Genomic DNA, 18622 nt, shown 5'->3' with positions numbered 1-18622 from the left:
ACCGTCCGGGGAAAACCGGGACGTCTGGTCGCAGCGCTATGTTAAATTCAAACTGTGTCCTTTGATGTTTACTTGTCAAAGAGAAACGGATTTGCTATCCTGCACTTTAACCCCTTAATTGCTGCCGTCGGCCAACGGTCGTCACGGCCACCACCTCCCCAGTGCTGCGCACGACCGTTGGACGTCCATTCAGCACTAGTTCCAATGGACAGCGCAGCACTGGGGAGGTTTATTTACAAGCTCTAAAGGGGTTAAATTCGAAGAAGGTGTTATTTCTAAATCGTATTTGCAGCGGACATGTGTTGCCTGCGAATCAAACGTTATATGTAATTTGAAAAACATTTATTACTTTTGGTCTTCTAGTACTCCCTGTTCACTCATCCAAAGTCTGTGTCCTTTCTGTGGAAGTTCCCTTTTTAATAAATACAGGAGCCGGGAACTGGTTTCTTTTTAACTTTATTTCCCATGGAGCGCCGGGATGCACCGCTATCTTGGATGCGGTCGGCGCCGATAAACAAAATGGCCGCCTTCCGCTTCCTGTTACTCCCATCCGGTTCCGGCTAGATAAGCTAGACCGTCACCACATATCTCCCTCCTTTATGCAACCCTTAAATAAAGCAGTCTTACTAGTAGTCCATTTCGTAGTCCTTAAATCTCTATGGCTTCCTCACAGTTCTTCCTGCTCGTGTCGTGTTGGCGCGATCATGCTGTTCCCTTCTTTGTCCTTCTGTAACCATACTCGTCCCTGCTTTCTCACCTTCGTCACTCGTGTTCATCTCTTCCTTTCCTTCTCTATTCACTTCCTTAAGTCCTCCATTTTCTCCTCTTCCTCTCTCCGCTCTCTTTCCCATATCAACTTGCTGTACGCCTTCTTCTACATGCTCATTCCTTCTTTCTCCACTTGCTTCCTCTCTTTCTTCTACATTCTCCTCCTCCTCACACGTCTCGTTGCCCCAATTTAGAATCTTACTGCACTTCGCCATCCTGTCTTGCGACCATATTTTCCCGTCGCTGAGGAGTGCTGATCTTGCATATGGTTCCAGTACTTGAAGGGGTGGTGTGAATTTACTGTCCCCCTTTCTCTTGAGTGTGGCTACTTTCACTCTTACCCAATCACCTTTCTCTAATGTTACTCCTTGTATGTTGTGTCTTTTGTTAAAGTGTTCAGTGTATGTCTCCTGTGCCCTTTCCAAGTTTCTCCTGACGACTGCTGGAGACCATTTGCTCTGCACCACCATCTTCCTCCACACGGCATTGTCCTTGGTAAAAGGGTCTCTCCCTCTCAGAACTTTGAACGGGCTGTATCCTGTGCTGCCCGGAGTTATGCGGTAGGCCCACAACATTTTTGGCAACTCTTTCTCCCAGTCCAATCCGTCACTGATGGCTGCTTGAATAGTTCCCATGATCACCCGGTTGAAGCGTTCAACCTGCCCGTTTCCTGAAGGGTGATATACTGGAGTGTGTTTGACCTCTATTCCGTTTCTTGACACAAACGCATTTCGTTGAGGTAAATTGAGGGCCATTGTCACTGATGATTACCTTAGAAATGCCTTCTTTGAGAAAGATGTTCCTTAGAAACGTTATCACTGCGTCCGTGTCCATGCTCTCTTGTACGTCGACCTCTGGCCATTTGGAGTACTTATCAATCAACACCACTGCGTACTTTGGTGTGCCTTCTGCACTTAGAATGGGCCCCACGATGTTGATGGAGACGACTTCCCAAGGACCTTCCGGAATGGGAAATTTTCCCAGTTGTGGCCTTAGGACGCACTGTGATTTGTCTGCCTTGGCGCAAGACTCGCACTGTCGTACATAACGCTCCACTTGGGAATCTATGGCTGGCCACCAGTACATTTGCCTCGCTAGAGCTTTTGTCTTAGTTACACCTTGATGACCCTCGTGCAGCAAGTGCAGTAAGTGTTCTTGCCCCTTGGGGGGGCACTACTTTGTCACCCCTGAGTAGGAAAAGGGGGTTTTCTCCTAGAGACATTTCTTCAGCCGTGCGTGTCCGCTTCACTGGGCACACTGTGGGTAAGACCACCTCGTCGCCATTGTGGAAGTTCCCTTTTTAATAAATACAGGAGCCGGGAACTGGTTTCTTTGTAACTTTATTTCCCCCGGAGCGCCGGGATGCACCGCTATCTTGGATGCGGTCGGCGCCGATAAACAAAATGGCCGCCTTCCGCTTCCTGTTACTCCCATCCGGTTCCGGCTAGATAAGCTAGACCGTCACCACACTTTCTTTCCATTTAGTGGTGACAGCGTCGTCCTATGGAGGTACCAGCGCCAACATGTGTCCTCATGTAACGCAACTGGAGCTCTGATAACCGATTCAGGTCAAGTTCGCGCTATATAAAACTCTGTAAAGAAAAAAAAACATGGAAATGAAGTCATTTGCCCAGAACCACCCTGTTGGTTAAGGGCTGGTGCTGGGATTTGTACTTTCGGTCAGATTCCAAGGTAAGCAAGTAATTCCCTGCTATAAGTGTATTCCCAGGGCTCTCAGCTGGCATGGAGTCCCGGGGCTGGTTTTGATAAACGACCAACGCAATCTAAGATAGCCATAACTGTTTTGATTGCCTAACGCTGCAGGGCAAAGAAACAACTGTTTTCAGGAACAACACGTTAATCAAAGTAGAATTTAGCCTGATTATCTGCTGACATCATTGGGTGTTACTGATCACATCAGATGTCGGACATCACTGTTATTCAATGGGTGGTAGGCCTTATCTTCGGACTAGATCTTGAGTAGTTAAGGTTAGCGGGCCAAATAACTGTTATGCAAACACGGCATACAGTGTTCGGCAAGAACTTATGTCATGTGTTCTTTTTGCATGGCTCATAAATCTGCTACCAGACACCTTTGTGGGCTGATTGTTAAAGCATGCAAAGGGCTTAGGTATATAACCATCTCACCGAGCAGTGGCCTTGAGGCTGCAAATCAACACAGATGTTATCAGCTCTCGCGCTAACTCGGAAATGGGAGTTTGACTCTGAAATTATGGAAGAGCAACAGCTCTCCACAATCAAAATGTGACTTCTCATATATTTGGCTGCTTTTGAGCACCACCGCCCTTGCTGGGACTCCAACAGACACAGAAAACAAGCACTTGCAATGCAATAAGTCTCGCAGTTGTGAGAGTTTGAGCTATTGGCTTTGTAAATGGCAATGCCTTTTATTTAATTGTTGGTTATTAAAACATAAATGAAAGGCATTGTCATTTACAATGCCAATAGCTTAAACTCTTGCAAATGCTAGACCTATTTCATTGCAAATGCTTGTTATTTCTGCTCAGAGTTTGCGCTTGTATGTAAGAAGACTAGACATCAGCTCCTCTTTTGTGAGCTCTATAATGGAGGAGGCCTTTGGTTCTGATTGAGATTGAGCATGGAAGAAGAGCAAATAAGTTGATCACTCTTTTTGTATATCCATGATTTGTGGTATTAGGTTAGACTCTGTGATGATATGTATCTGTCATGTCAACAATGAACTTACTCCAGGGACAGAGACCGTCACTTTAATATTTTGGTTGTGGGGAGTCTGCTGGATGGCAATTATTTCCCTTTTCCTGGTCTGATGGCAGAAAGGAATCCTAAAACATTACAGGGAAGGACATTAACATAAGCTGTGCAATCATATGTTAACTTTTCAGGGCCAATCACCATGATTTACGATGAGTCTCCTTTCAACTGTTAATAACATTGGGCCCGTGGACCCTTGGACTTAGCTATCAGCAGGGGAATCGCTGTAGAGGGGTGCCCACTAGTGCGCAGCACCCCCTCACCTCTCATCCACTTAGTTTCTCTATTTCCGCTCCTTGCAGGAGAACCTGCCTAGGTTGCCGCCTCAGTCTCGAGTTCCTCTCCTCGACATTATAGTTTACTGTCTCAAGCGTCTGAAGCGTCCACACAAATCCAGGTAACAGCCTCCTCAGGGATGCACCGCTAGCCCTGCTCAAGTGGGTGCCGCCATCTTGTGCTGTAGCCCAGGTCCTCCTTGCCTATAGTTCTCCAGCTGTTCCACTCCTCTCAAGCCTCCATCATATCATATCTGTTATGTTGTTCAGATTTGCAAAGCATGCTATCACCTGAGAGGGAATCCTGCATTTGTGACGCAATGAGCACGATGAAAAAGAAACAATAGATGGGCGGAATGCTGGACAATGCAAACATTCACCCCCAGTCACAAGGATCTGGGTTAAATCCATCATTCTTTTGCTCATCACGCCACCCCACTTTGGACCCAGCTATATGCAAATTAGTCTTGACCCTGTTCTTTGTAGGCACAGTCCATCCCAAAATGCCAAGCCTGGTTCTCCCTGGATGGGAAACAAGCATCCTGGGACTGGTTTCAGGGCAGCACCCTTCATCAGCCAGGCTAGCTTGAATCCAGTGGTGTAGTGAGCATGGGACCCACGTATGGGCATAACCTTCCAACTTAGGGCAACATATGCAAAAGAAACAATTGATGGACGGAATGCTGGACAATGGAAACATTCACCCCCAGTCAAAAGGATCTGGGTTAAATCCATCATTCTTTAGTTCACCACACCACACCACCCCAGTTTGGATCCAGCCATGTGCAAATCTGTCTTGACCCTGTTCCTGGTGCACCGGGTATGCCCAGACGTCGGCTCTGGGCTCACTGTGCCACTGGGTTCAAGCTTTCCTGGCTGATGAGGGGTGAAACCCCGAAACCGGTCCCAGGATGCTTGTTTCCGGTCCGGAGAGGACCTGGGTTGGCAGTTCGGGCTGGACTGTTCAAATGAGGGACAGGGTCAAGACTGATTTGCACATGGCCAGGTCGAAACTGAGGTGGCATGGTGAGCAAAAGAATGAGGAATTTAACCCAGATCTCTTGACTGGGGGAGAATGTTTTGATTTGTTCTGCATTCCGTCCATCAACTGTGCATCTTTTGTTATGAGTGCGATGGGCAGTGACATCTTTAGAAGGGATTTTTAGGAATGGTACAAACTATATCCCAAATAAAATAGGTGGGGCCACTTACAAAGGGTTTTTGTAATGTATGTGCGTGCGCGTGCACCTGCGTAGGTGTAGGTGTGTGTATGAAAAAAACAAAGGTTAAAGTGACGCTATAGTTAGGTGACAGAGTCACACAGAACATAACTTTTAAAAACTGATAAAACACTGAAATTTGCTAATTAAAGTTCACTGAGCTAACTAAAACTTGCGCCCGCATGTACTGCTTATGACCTCACATATTATTCCATAATAATAATCCTTATTTGTAAAGCTCAAACAAATCACCCATTAAGGTTTCAAGGCGCTGGGGGCATCGGGGAGATGAAGTGAGTATTGCCCAGAGTTACATGGTGCCGAACTGAGCTGCTGAGGATTGAACCGAGATACCGCTCTCCGGAGTCAGCCACTCTGGCCGCAGCGCCACAACTCTCCTTCTATTACATCACTCTGATACGTTAAATGACATTGTTGATGACATCACTGAAGACATCTCAAATTACAATATTGATGAAATCAGTGATGACACCACAGTCACAACAGCATAGAGTTACTGAGTGTACATGTGTGGGTCGATATCATGGAAATAGCATCAGTCTTGGAGACAAAATCAATTGTGCATTTTAAAAGTGGACCATTTAGTAAAATCACTAAAGTTTGGGGTGGAAGGAGTACTACATGTTAAATAGGGTAAAGGCTGAGCTCACCTGATGTGTGTTGCGGAGGTATGTTTGAAAGTAGGTTGTAGCTTAAAGCAGGCAGTGGTGCTGAAACGATTTTTAGAGTGGGTGCTGGGGAAAAACGGTACCTCATGAAAGGCATAGGGAACATGTGGCAAATAAGGTCAGTTGAAAAAACATTTCATGGATCTGTATATTGGTCATTCTTCATGTACATTTCCAAGTTTTATGGGGATGCTGCATCACCTCCTACACCCCTAGTTCCACCGCTACTGTCATAAATCTGAAGCTGACTCTAAAAAGTGTATTAGACAGGCCAAAGCTGCTGTTGACAATATATTGACAACCAGTGGATACCTAACCACATGCCCATGTTAAATAGTTGTAGTACAGTGGTATTGGCAAATTCCTTAAACTGTGCATGTTTATTTCCAGAACTTCACTAGAGATTTTGAGGCACTGGCGATAGTGAATAATGTAGAACGTAGGGGTGTCTCACGTAGAAGTGGTTATCTCATACTAGTTTTGTAAGCATGGCTCTTAGGGCCAGATGTAGGAGGCCATTTACCGACCGGTAAATGGGTATTTGTGATGTAGGTGGCCTATTTTACAGAGTCGGTAAATTTACCGAATCGGTAAAATACCGAATCGGTATTTTTACCGATTCGGTAACTGCCAGATGTAGGTGGGACTCTTCTGAGTCCCAATGGCCTTACAGATTCGGTATTTTACCACCCAATCCAATAGGGTGGTAAAATATCGAATCCAGGTGTGCATGCACATGTGTGAATGCACACCTATACCATGTGACAGACAGACATGCCCTTAGGGCATGTCTGTGTGCCACATGGCACACATGCCTGTATTTGGGGTGCTAGAGGGTGTCAAAGTGACACCCCCTGCACCCTTGCTGGAATCGGTATTTACCGAATCTGTAAATACCGATTCGGTAATGCCCATTGATTCCTATGGGCTTCAATGCCCATAGGAATCAATGGGCATTACCGAATCGGTATTTACAGAATCGGTAAATACCAAATCTTAACGATTCGGTATTTACCGATTCAGAAATACCTACATCCCCCCCCTCTATTTTACCACTTCTTAAATACCGAATCGGTAAAATTCGGTATTTAAGAAGTGGTAAAAAAGAATTACCTACATCTAGCCCTTGGTGTTGTAAAAAGGCTCTAGATTTGTATGCTGTTTTGCCCATCTCAGGAATATGTGCAACGTATTTTACTAAACCATGGAGCATTATCCACAGGGCCTGACAGAAGGTGTCTTTACAGTGGCAAATGTATATCTGTCAACCTTTTGACTTGCAAGAGAAATATTTAAGTGGGTAATCCCATTAAAGTGGATATAGAAAATTGTCCACACCTGTAATGTGTTGAATTACTTCAAGGCCAAACACCCTATAGGATGGTGTGACAGTGACTGTGTATTGCATCAAATATTTAATGTGAGATGTTATCATCAATAAATCTTTATTTCAGCAAATAGTAAAAAAATAACAAATAAAAACATGATACAATGAATTAAAAAAACCAATTTAGACAGAATTCAATTCATGAATTAATCCAGCCTACCTTTAGCAAGACACTTTACATACATCATTTCATAATGCCTAGCAATCAAATGTTCATAAAACATGACATACAGATTGAAATCAATCAAGGTTTTAAAAACACCCTGCTCATTAAATAGCAATAAAACTAGGGAAACTCAAGATAAAAACTGCACCCGCCCACCAACCCACTAACCTACTAAGTTTTTCTGTCTGTACCTCGACATATGCATCAGAAATTGGGAAAGACAAAACACAAAACATTGACTGGTATTGCTTCTCAAAATTCTAACTGCAATCCTATAGTTCCTTGTCCCCAGGTTGCGGCAAACAGGTAAAATCCTTGATAACCACAGCAACAAAAAAAATAACATGCTCAACTGTCTCATCAACCTGAGAACAAAAAAGGCAGGAGTTATCAGCATCATCGTGGTAGTGGTTCCATTTGGCTGTAAAAGCGTGTAGGGGAGGAATCCCTAAATTAAATTTAACATATAGGGACTTTACCAGTGGAGGTGCGATCTCATCCAAATATGTTTCCATACAGTAATTCACTTTAAATTCCAAAAAGGAATCTGTGAACGATCCTGCCCTTGGAGAACATAAGACTTGTTTATCTCTACATTGCCAGTAGGAATTTTGTAACCCAGATATGGGGACTAACCCAGCATTACCAGGGGAGGACCACAGATTGGAATGCCCAATCCGACCCAAACAAACTTTTATAGACTGAAGCAAGGAAATCTTGCATGCCCCAGGTTGCCTCATAACATCTTCTAGGGCCAGGCGAAAAGGACGAAGCTCAGGAGTAACCCACAGCCTTCGCCAGAACAAAAGTGGCCTAAGTCCTACTCCGTCATTGAGCTGTCTGAGGTCATAATCCAGACGTAGAGCGACAAGCGGGGTACTCACTGGTATACCACAAGGATTCCTCGCTAATTATTTTCCTAGAATTTCTAAATAGCAAGAATCCTGGAAACCCCAATGTTCTCCACCATATAGGGGAGCTCTCTGTGCCTGACTTTTATCAATCTCAAGGGTGGAAGTAACTGGATGGAAGCAAGAGCATCGGTGAACCCTTGAAATACCCCCACAAAGCTGCTCTAGTTTAAGACCACATACCCTGATATGAAATGAACAATGAAAGCTCTCTGTGAGTAATACCTCAAGGTATTCGAACACCTGGACTCTTTCCTGGGACGCTCCATAAAGTGTCGAATTGGTGCGAGTGGTTGGACATAGGTTGAAAACCATGAACTTGGCCGAGGTCGATCTCAAGCCCTCGCTGCATGTAGAAAGTCCCGAAGCCATCCGAAGAAATCCCAAAGATTCTGAATTCTCATAGGGGATTTGGATAACAAAGGAGTATTGTCTGCATAGATGAGTGCTGGGAACACATGAAAGACAATTTTCCCTCATTGACCACATTAATTTAGCAACAATATAATTCTTATTAACTCTTTAACAGAACAAGGGTGACAAATACACAATGTTCATTTATCCTTTTTATAAAACTTTTTTTATTTATTTATTTACTTTTTATCACACAGTCTTCTCTTTGATTTCTTTTCATATATGTCTTATTATTTTCTTTCTCTCATAAAGATTTTTAGTGCCTTGTGTCTATGGGCCAGATGTATCAAAGGGTTTTACCCATTCTGTGTCTATGGGAAAAAGTGTTCATACATATGGCCCTATGTTCCTAAACAATTCATAGATATAGAACAAAGTTTCATTAGAAGTTCTTACAAAAAGAAATTCCTTTTAACATTTAAATATACACATCATAAAAACACCAATATACAAAATACATTTAAATTTCAAAATACAGTTGCACCCCCAGGATAACACCAATCTCCATCATTCAGTCTCATACAGTCATACCCTCACTACACACATTCAAACGAAATCTGTATAAGGGCTGGATCTAGTTGGCAGAGAGATTACTGCCCCTAGATAAATCTCAGATCACAGTGCGAGATTCCGCACTCGGTCGAGGCGCGTTTCGGTGGTACAGAGCCACCTTCCTCAGGACCATTTTCCAGATTACCCAACCAAACTTGTCCAGGGGACATACAATAAAAAGCCACTGTTCTTGTCCAATATCAGAGAATTTCAGCAGTTGACACTCCGATACGTGTCATGGAGTTGACAGACACGATGGCCCGCTACTATTTTTGATTCAGGTGGTATAAAGGTTGAGATGGTAGCCAAATCTTCATTGAGGATCTATGCAACAAAGAGTCATAAGGAAATAGATATGATATAAAATATCGGATTGGAAAATAAAGGTAATGAAACAGATGGCGTTCTTCCTGAACTTGAACTGATTTGCTGACCTATACAGTAGGCCACGCTGTAATATTTGGGGTAGCTCTTTTTTACACTCTATAAGTCTATAGACTGTAAATCGTAGTGGGGTCCAACTGCTGAAATTCTCTGATATTGGACAAGAACAGTGGCTTTTTATTGTATGTCCCCTGGACAAGTTTGGTTGGGTAATCTGGAAAAAGGTCCTGAGGAAGGTGGCTCTGTACCACCGAAACGCGCATCGACCGAGTGCGGAATCTCACACTGCGATCTGAGATTTATCTAGGGGCAGTAATCTCTCTGCCAACTAGATCCAGCCCTTATACAGATTTCGTTTGAATGTGTGTAGTGAGGGTATGACTGTATGAGACTGAATGATGGAGATTGGTGTTATCCAGGGGGTGCAACTGTATTTTGAAATATACATTTCTTTTGTATATTGGTGTTTTTTATGATGTGTATATTTAAATGTTAAAAGGAATTTCTTTTTGTAAGAACTTGTAATGAAACTTTGTTCTATATCTATGAATTGTTTAGGAACATAGACACAAGGCACTAAAAATCTTTATGAGAGAAAGAAAATAATAAGACATATATGAAAAGAAATCAAAGAGAAGACTTTGTGATAAAAAGTAAATAAATAAATGAAAAAAGTTTTATAAAAAGGATAAATGAACACTGTGTATTTGTCACCCTTGTTCTGTTAAAGAGTTAATAAGAATTATATAGTTGCTAAATTAATGTGGTCAATGAGGGAAAATTGTCTTTCATGTGTTTCTTCATTCCCCTCTTTCCCTGACCTGCTGTAGTTTTGAGGGGGTCCCATCAATTGTGCTATAGATGAGTGCTGGGACCTTGAACCCGGACCCAGGAATATGTGTAGTGTATTTTATGAAGTGTTATCCACAGGGCCAGACAGAAGGTGTCTTTACAGTGGCAAATGTATATCTGCAAACCTCTTGACTTGCATGAGAAGTATTTAAGCGGGTAATTCCATTAATGTGAGTAGAAAATTGTCCACACCTGACGGGTGTTGAATTACTTCAAGACCACAAACCTTATAGGATGGTGTGACAGTGAATGTGTGATGTCATCAATTATATCATGTGAGATGTTATTAGTGCTAGCATCAATTATGTTATTTAAAATGTGATAATGATGGAATATGTCAGGTGATAAGCAGTCCATGGCAGGGGTGCTAGTCACAATTAGCTCAGTAAATTATAACTGGTGAATTTCAGTGTTTTATTTGTCTTAAATTTTTATTTTTTATAATATTAGAAGGCCTAACTTTAACATCACTTTGAACTTTGTTTTTTCAGGGAATATATATAGAGTGTCCTATATTGATATATTGGAATTTTGAATTTTGATTTGCGATTCCCCTTTGCACATATGTTATTTGTTGTTTATTTTTGTAACCACTAAAGCACTTTACTGAACGTGCCTTTCTTACAACTACATACTGAACAATACATGCTAAAAGATGGCCGCAGCATTTTCAACCCTTGCCGAGGTCCTTCTTCTATGTCCATGAAATGTATGTGATGTTTCACGACTAGAAATGGCTAACACTGACGAAGGATTGAGGCGAAACGCATCTGTCAGGGGGGTGAGGGGTCTGCAATAATCATCTTTGCAAGGATACCTGTGTGCTCTCTGTCTTCGGCGTCGATAAAGCTGATTGTGTTGGAATATATATATATATAAATATATATATATATATCTATATACACACACACACGCACACACACACACACATAAATACAATCTCTGATGAATTTACATGTTATTAAGCGTTGCGTTCCATTAAACGTACATTTTCTTTAACTTTTTTTCAGGGAATTTCCTTGTATTTTTTATTCTGTTATCAATACTATGACGATGACCAGTTCTTTCATCTGCCTCGTTTATCCATGTTGCACACCAAGGAGTACCAGGCAACCAACACAAGTCCTTGTGCCATTTTCACAATTGCTATGACGGCACCGTAGTAGCTGTCAGCTGCTCCAGCATTTTCTTCTATTTATCTAGTCTCCCTATCCCTTATGTAAGGAGCATGGGGGCTAGGAATAGGTATCTTAATGGTTCTGACTCACGCCTTGTGACTCACATCAGATTCAGTGAGTGAAACTGTCTCCAAAGTGAGAGCCTCCCCCAATTCGGTACACTGTATTTTAAAGTGTGTGGAACCACTGCAGCATACTTTGCTTGAATTTCTGCTGGAGTGTACTGTGAGCTCTAGGACACCTTAACACAATGTTATGAGTAAGTTTGGTCGTTCACAAGAATTTACAACACAAACATAATTGTTTAATTTATTTGTGCCTTCTGTTTGGCGATTGAGCTGAGCAAGCAGGGCGGGATTGAATGGAACTGGGGGAAAATTCATATTTTCGTTTTGTTACAGATTTGTTGTTCAGTGGGAATTCTTTTGTGGCGCTCACATACTAAGTGATCTTTTATATCCACTCAATGGTACTTGTGTGTTCCCGACAACAGATGGTAGAGAGATCCAGTTGGTCCTGACCAGATTGAAACCTGTGATCTGCACATACCCACATATCTCTGCTATGGTCGCTTAACCCAAAGAGCAGGAATTTTCCAGTTCAAAACTTTGCTAACAAAGTAAAAAAAAACATGCGATTGAGATGTGCCCCTAAGGCAAAACAAGAAGGAATCCTTTAGCTTGCGCAGAACTTGTCTTTCTGGCTTATTACCACTATGCTACTCAAGATGTGTTTATACTTTGCACTGTATTATTAGGTGAGGGGTTAGTTGAGCTTCAAGTCCTCCCGGTTTGGGCCTACCTTTCTTCTCACCTCACTCTCCTGTCATCCTCAGAAATTGCTTTGAAAGACTTGGTCGACACCCACCCTCAACACCCTTACACCTCACTCAAGGTTGCCTGCAGTAAAGGCTTTGGTGGCAGACTCCCAATCAGCAAGTGCGATCAGGTGAGTATGAAAGAGCTATAATTAATTAATGTTGCTGTTTGACTTGGTAGTTTCCCCAGACATTTTGCCTCTACCTCCTGTATTTTTGATGCTGTGCTGGATTTCGTTTTTGCTGGCTTAGATGCTTTGGGCACTTTGCTGCTGCGGATCAGTGACAACGTGCAAGTGCCATTACGGGGAGTGACATCATTCAGTGGATAATCACAAAGACATACAAACATACATAGACATTTCAAGACAAAATTAAAACAAATTTAGGACCCCGTCCTATCACAATGTAAGTAGTTCAACTAGCACCCTGTCTTGACTTTGACAATGATTTATAAGGTGGAGTGATTTCAGGACATGTATGGATTAAGCGTCGACATTTCGACCCAGAGTATGTGTTTCATTGTGTAAACAGCACAATGGGTCTTCCTCAGAGCTAGTATACAACCTGCAGACAGCCTCAGTGAATGTATTCATGAGTAGCCCTGTAAATGTATCTAAGACCTGCCACTGCAGTGTCTGTGCGCAGTTTTAAACTGCCATGTCGACCTGGCAAGTGCACCCACTTGCTAGGCCCTAGCCTTCCCTTTTTAGGACTCGGCCTGCGTAGGCTGCGCTTGCGCAGTCTCGCTAGTGAGATTTTATGTTTTCTAGTATGGAGGTAAATGAGCTAGCTCTTCTCCATTGGCTGGCTTCCTAAACGGTGGCCAGCCGTTGGAGAAGAGCTGTGTCTGTCACTTTAAGCCCCGTCCGTTTCGGATTGAGGGGCGTGTTTTTTCTTGTCCTTTCTCTCTGTGACGTCATCAGGAAAAAACACGCCCCCCAGTCTGAAAAGTACGGGGCTTAAATGCAAATGGCGAGCGCTTCTCTTCATGATCCCGCCCCTGGTGTCCTCCTCCTGCCCCGTCTCTTCCCACATCTTCTCTTTCCCTCTGTCTCTCTCCCTGCCCCTTCTGTGCTCCTCCCTACCTCCTCACCCCTCGGTGCCCTCCCTCTTCCCTACCCTGGCTACCCGAGCCCGTGCCGATCAGAGCTGGAGCCCCTCGTCGGCCCTCCCCGAGGGGTGGAGATGTGCTGACTCATGGTGCCTCCCCCTCCCTCAGTGGTGGCTGCTCGCCCGACGCGCCTCGGCCATGAGTCTCTTCTGCATGGCGGATTGCCTCGTGCTCGATGCTCTATTTTTAGCCCCTCTCCGTGCCCCGACGTGGGCGTCCGTGCCAGTCTGGGACGACGGGCCCCTGGAGGCCGTCGGAGCCTGCCGTAGTCTGGGATCTCCCTGATCGGCTCCGCGAACCCGGAGAAGTCTTGGCACAGGTAGTGGGGCGATTAGCCTCGGTGCTGCTGCTGCTGGTGGGTGGGTGCCGGGGATTCTCGGGCCGGGGCCCTCCGACGTCCCGTGCGCGCCCTCCTGCTCCCTTCTCCACCGCCAGGCCTCGGAGCCAGCAGCCTGGGCTTCACATAGAAGAAAGGGGCCGGCTGCTGGCGGGGGGGGGGGGGGTTTGAAGCTTGTTCGCCCTGATTCAGCGAGAAAGGCTTGGGAGGGAGGGAGGGCTGGCGGCCCACTTCGCGGCCTTTCCCTGTGTCATGGTTGCAGCCCGTGCAGAGGGCAGCATGGCCGTCTGCCAGCATGCAGCACCAGCAGGGCCACCCAGGCTTGGATGTGGCAACTTGTGTGAATGCTGTCTGGTTACTAGTTACCGGCCCAAGTGCCCAGCGTGTCAGCAGTCTGGACGCGCACCCGTGGAGGCTGATGAGTTTACTTTGAGCCTGGCACTGGCAGTTTTGATTTATAATCCTCTAAAACCCTGAACTGCAAGTACCAGAATGCAGTGTAACACTCACAGCTCTGACAGAGAAGTTGCACGACCCAAAGCCCCGTGCACGTGCTCCTTGTTTACAGTGTGTGCTCTCCCGAAGCCGGACTCAGTCACCGCATCCCGCGGCCTGTGATCTTTACAAGCGCAGCTGTGTGCTGCCCTCATATTGCTTTGTAGTCCTCTGAAGAAGGGCTCGTTGGGGGTCCCCGAATAGAGTGCCTTGTGCGATGCTTGCGTTTATTATTAGTTACTGCGACAAAGGGTTTCAAAGCACTGAGGCTCATTGCAGGGTGTAAAGTGTGCACTACGTCTTGTTCTTGCCTCTGTTCCCTGCTTGTGATCGTTTTTTCTTGCCTCTGTTCCCTGCTTGTGATCGTGTTTTCTTGCCTCTGTTCCCTGCTTGCGATCGTGTTTTCTTGCCTCTGTTCCCTGCTTGTGAACGCTTTTAGTACCTCTGTTCCTTGCTTGTGATCGTTTTTAGTGCTTCTGTTCCCTGCTTGTGCTAGTTTTTTCTTGCCTCTGTTCCATGCTTGTGCTACATTTTTCTTGCCTCTGTTCCCTGCTTGTGCTTGCTTTTCTTGCCTCTGTTTCCTGGGGTGTACTGGGCAGGGATGGGCATGTGGCTGACCTGGACTGAGGGAAGCAACGGGTGAGCTCTGGGAGTTGGTGGGGGCCTCGAATAACCCATTTGTAAATAAGGAGAGTCCCCGGGGTGAAGGTGTGTGTGTGTCTCTGTGGCTGTGTGTGTAGCTCTGTGTGTGTGTGTGTGTGTGTCTGGCTCTGTGTGTGTGTGTGTGTTTGTGTGTGTCTGGCTCTGTGTGTGTATGTGTGTGTGTGTCTGGCTATGTGTGTGTGTGTGGCTTTGTGTGTGTGTGTGGCTCTGTGTGTGTGTGTGTGGCTGTGTGTGTGTGGCTCTCTTGTGTGTGTGTGTGTGTGTGTGTGTGGCTCTGTGTGTGTGTGTGTGGCTCTGTGTGTGTGTGTGTGTGTGTGTGTGTCTCTGAGTGTGTGTGTGTGGCTCTGTCTGTCTGTGTGTGTGGCTCTGTCTGTCTGTGTGTGTGTGTGTGGCTCTGTCTGTGTGTGTGTGTGTGGCTCTGTCTGTGTGTGTGTGGCTCTGTCTGTGTGTGTGTCTCTCTGTCTGTGTGTGTGGCTGTGTCTGTGGCTGTGTTATGTTATGTTATGTTATTTAATATTTATTAAGCGCGCATACGCCCAGAGGCTTCTTGGCGCTGGAAAGAGATAAAAAACATAACAAGGGTGGATCAAACGAAAGTCTCTATTTCAGATATGCCTGTGTGAATAAATGCGTTTTAAATGCCTTTCTGAAGGCAAGAAGATCCTTGCACTGTCTAAGAGCTGGCGGCAAAGAATTCCATAGGGTTGCTGCTAAAAAATGAAAGCTGCTGCCTCCCTGTCGTTTCTTCTTAAAGCGAGGTACCTCAAGTAGGTCTTTGTGGGCTGATCTCAAACTGCGTGACGGGACGTATCTGCCAATCAGCTGTTTGATAAAGGAGGGGCCCTTACCTTGCAAAGCCTTAAAAATAATACAGCCGGCTTTAAATTCGGCTCTTTGAGCCACAGGAAGCCAATGCAAGGTCTCTAAACCAGATTTGATCGAAACCCATTTGGGAACGTTACAGATCAGTCTGGCGGCTTGGTTCTGTAGGTACTGCAGTCTTCTAAGTTGGCCTATGGGTAAGCCTAGATAGAGACTGTTAGAGAAATCAATGTGGGAGAGGATTAGGGCCATGACCACCTGGATTAGGGCAGTGTGGGTGAGGAGGTGTGCGATTTTCCTGATCTTTCTCAGTTGGAAAAAACCAGAAGAGACCACAGTACCTATCTGGGATTTTAAGGTGAGGTCCTCATTAATGGTTACCCCCAAACTCTTTACTGTTTGTGATTTCTTAGGGGGGAGGCCCATGTCCATAGGCCAGAAATTAGGACTCCAACCGATTTCGCTCTTGCCGGGCAGAATCAGCTCGGTTTTCCCCGGGTTTAATTTAAGATGATTTAGAGACATCCAGTTCTGGATTAGGGTCATGGTTGCTTGAAAATCCTCCGCAGCATTTGGGGAATTAAGTGTGAAGACTAACTGCAAGTCATCTGCATAATTATATACAGTGACTTTGTGTTTACTTAAAGCAAAAAGGAGGGGCCGCATATACAGATTAAATAATAAGGGGGACAAGGAAGAGCCTTGAGGGACCCCGCAGAAGGAATTGATTTTAGGAGCTGAGAAAGATCCTAGGCAGACAGACTGGGTGCGTTCAAATAAGAACGATTTCAACCAAGCCAAGGCAGAATCTCTAAGGCCTGCCTGTTCGACACGATTGACCAGAATGGAATAGTCAACCGTGTCGAATGCCGCAGACAGATCAAGGAGCACCAGGGCTTGGTGAAAATTTTTGTCAGCGTTGGACCTCAAGGTGTTCTGGACGGCCAGTATAACTGCCTCAGTAGAATGACCAGGCCGAAATCCTGCTTGGTTAGGTTGCAAATAGCCCGATTCCTCCACAAAGTTTGAGAGGCAGTTGGTAACATGAGCCTCCAACATTTTGGACAAAAAGGGCAGCAGGGATATGGGCCGATAATTCGTAAGGTCCGATGGATCAATACCAGGTTTCTTCGTAAGGGGTATCAGTAGGGCCTGCTTAAAACTACTGGGGACCGTCCCTGAGGTAAGAGAGTTATTAAGCTGGGACATCATGCTGTTAGGAATGGCACGACCGATTTCCTTCATAATTTGAGGGGGACAGACATCCATAGGGGAGCCTGATTTGACTCTGGCTAGTGTCTGTGTGTGTGGCTCTGTGTGGGTGGGTGCATGTGGCTCTGTGTGTGGCTCTGTGTGTGTGTGGGTGCGTGTGGCTCGGTGCTTGTGGCTCTGTGTGTGGCTCTGTGTGTGTGTGGGTGCAAATGCAATAGGTCTCGCATTTGCAAGAGATTAAGCTATTGGCATTGTAAATGACAATACCATTTATTTATATGTTTTAAAAACAGAAATAATGTCATGAGCAATGCCAATAGCTCTAACTTTAACAAAGACGAGACCATTGCATTGTAAATGCTTGTTTTACATGTAAGGCACCCCTCAGGTAGGCCCAAGGTACCCCCATTGGCAGGGTGAAGTGAATGGGAAAGGTAGGACATGTATTGGTGTGTGTGACATGGCCTGATGGTGAAATACTGTCAATTTTGTTTTTCACTGTTGAAAGGCTATCTGCCCAATAGGATAACATGGGAGATACTTTCTAACATCTTACGAGCATACATTCCCATTGGGACCAGATAGAGAAATGGAGTTTAGGCTATCTGAACGCAGATTTCAACAACACATCTTTTAGTAAAGATAGTTTTAAAATTATGTGTTTGAAAATGCCACTTTTAGAAAGTACTACAGAAGTGGGGAGCGCAGATTCCACGCTCCACTCCCCAGTGCACTGCATAATTGGATAAACTATCCAGCCAACTTTGTAACGTTTCATATTTCCACTAATTAATCCAGTAATCAAAAGTCTTTCTAATGTTTTTTCCTCCTTTTCCCCACATCCATAACACAATGTCTTTTGGAGTCTTTTCATATTTGCGTGTGCCCATCCGGACTTCTTCAAAAATATGATCCAAACGACAACCAGTAGTTCAGAGCAGCATCTCTTTATTTCAAACCCAATGCATTTCGGGCTGTTACATCAGCCCTTCGTCGGGGGTCACTATAAAATTAATTACAGAAAAAATTCATCATTACCAAATAAATGACGTTTTCCACAACATACATAACAGTCTGTACTACAGCATTAAATTATTCACTTTTATCTTTCCAATAATCTAGAGTGCTCAAATTACAGCCTCATTGTCATGATCATCGAAATCCGACCAGCAAGCCTAACATTATAACATAAAATAAACAAATATCACCCCATGTTCAAAAAAGTGTTGTGCTGAAACCCTCCATTTAAATAGAGCATACTCAAAAGTCATCTGGCGCTTTCTGTAGAATGCCATGCTCCTTCGTATTATAATAATTGGTTTGTGTTAAACACCGAGGCACAAAGCAATTCAAAACCTCCCATGTGAACTTCTAATATCATCTGTCTGACCCACATTTCTCTCTAAACCCGTGCGCCTACATCCTCAATGCTTCAGCTTAACGCTTGTATGGACCGCATTTCTCTTTTCACCCCTGTGCCTACGTTCTCAATACTTCAGCTTGACGCTTTACCTGCTTGCTCTTTTTCATGTGGTCGCTCGGCAAACGCTTTCAGCAACCAAAGAATTCTCGTGTGTTTTACCATGCACTCGAGCACCATTTAAGAATCTGC

The 18622-nt window shown here is 44.6% G+C and overlaps 1 protein-coding gene across 3 annotated transcripts in view; it reads left to right on the top strand.

Moving 5' to 3' along the window:
* LOC144829970 (retinol dehydrogenase 16-like) overlaps nucleotides 1-18622 on the top strand; it is a 273479-nt gene that overhangs the window by 161866 nt on the left and 92991 nt on the right. Inside the window, exon 2 of one of the 3 annotated variants that reach the window (XM_078688871.1) lies at nucleotides 12386-12498. The exons of 1 other annotated variant lie outside the window; for it this stretch is intronic. The gene's annotated coding sequence lies outside the window, so the exon portion shown is untranslated. Of the gene's footprint in view, nucleotides 1-12307; nucleotides 12499-18622 lie in introns of all 3 variants that reach the window. One more of the 3 variants, XM_078688872.1, reaches the window with a different exon arrangement.

Source organism: Lissotriton helveticus, chromosome 1_1 (assembly GCF_964261635.1).
Source record: "Lissotriton helveticus chromosome 1_1, aLisHel1.1, whole genome shotgun sequence".
NCBI lineage: Eukaryota > Metazoa > Chordata > Amphibia > Caudata > Salamandridae > Lissotriton > Lissotriton helveticus.
This window is presented reverse-complemented; position numbering and strand designations above follow the sequence as displayed.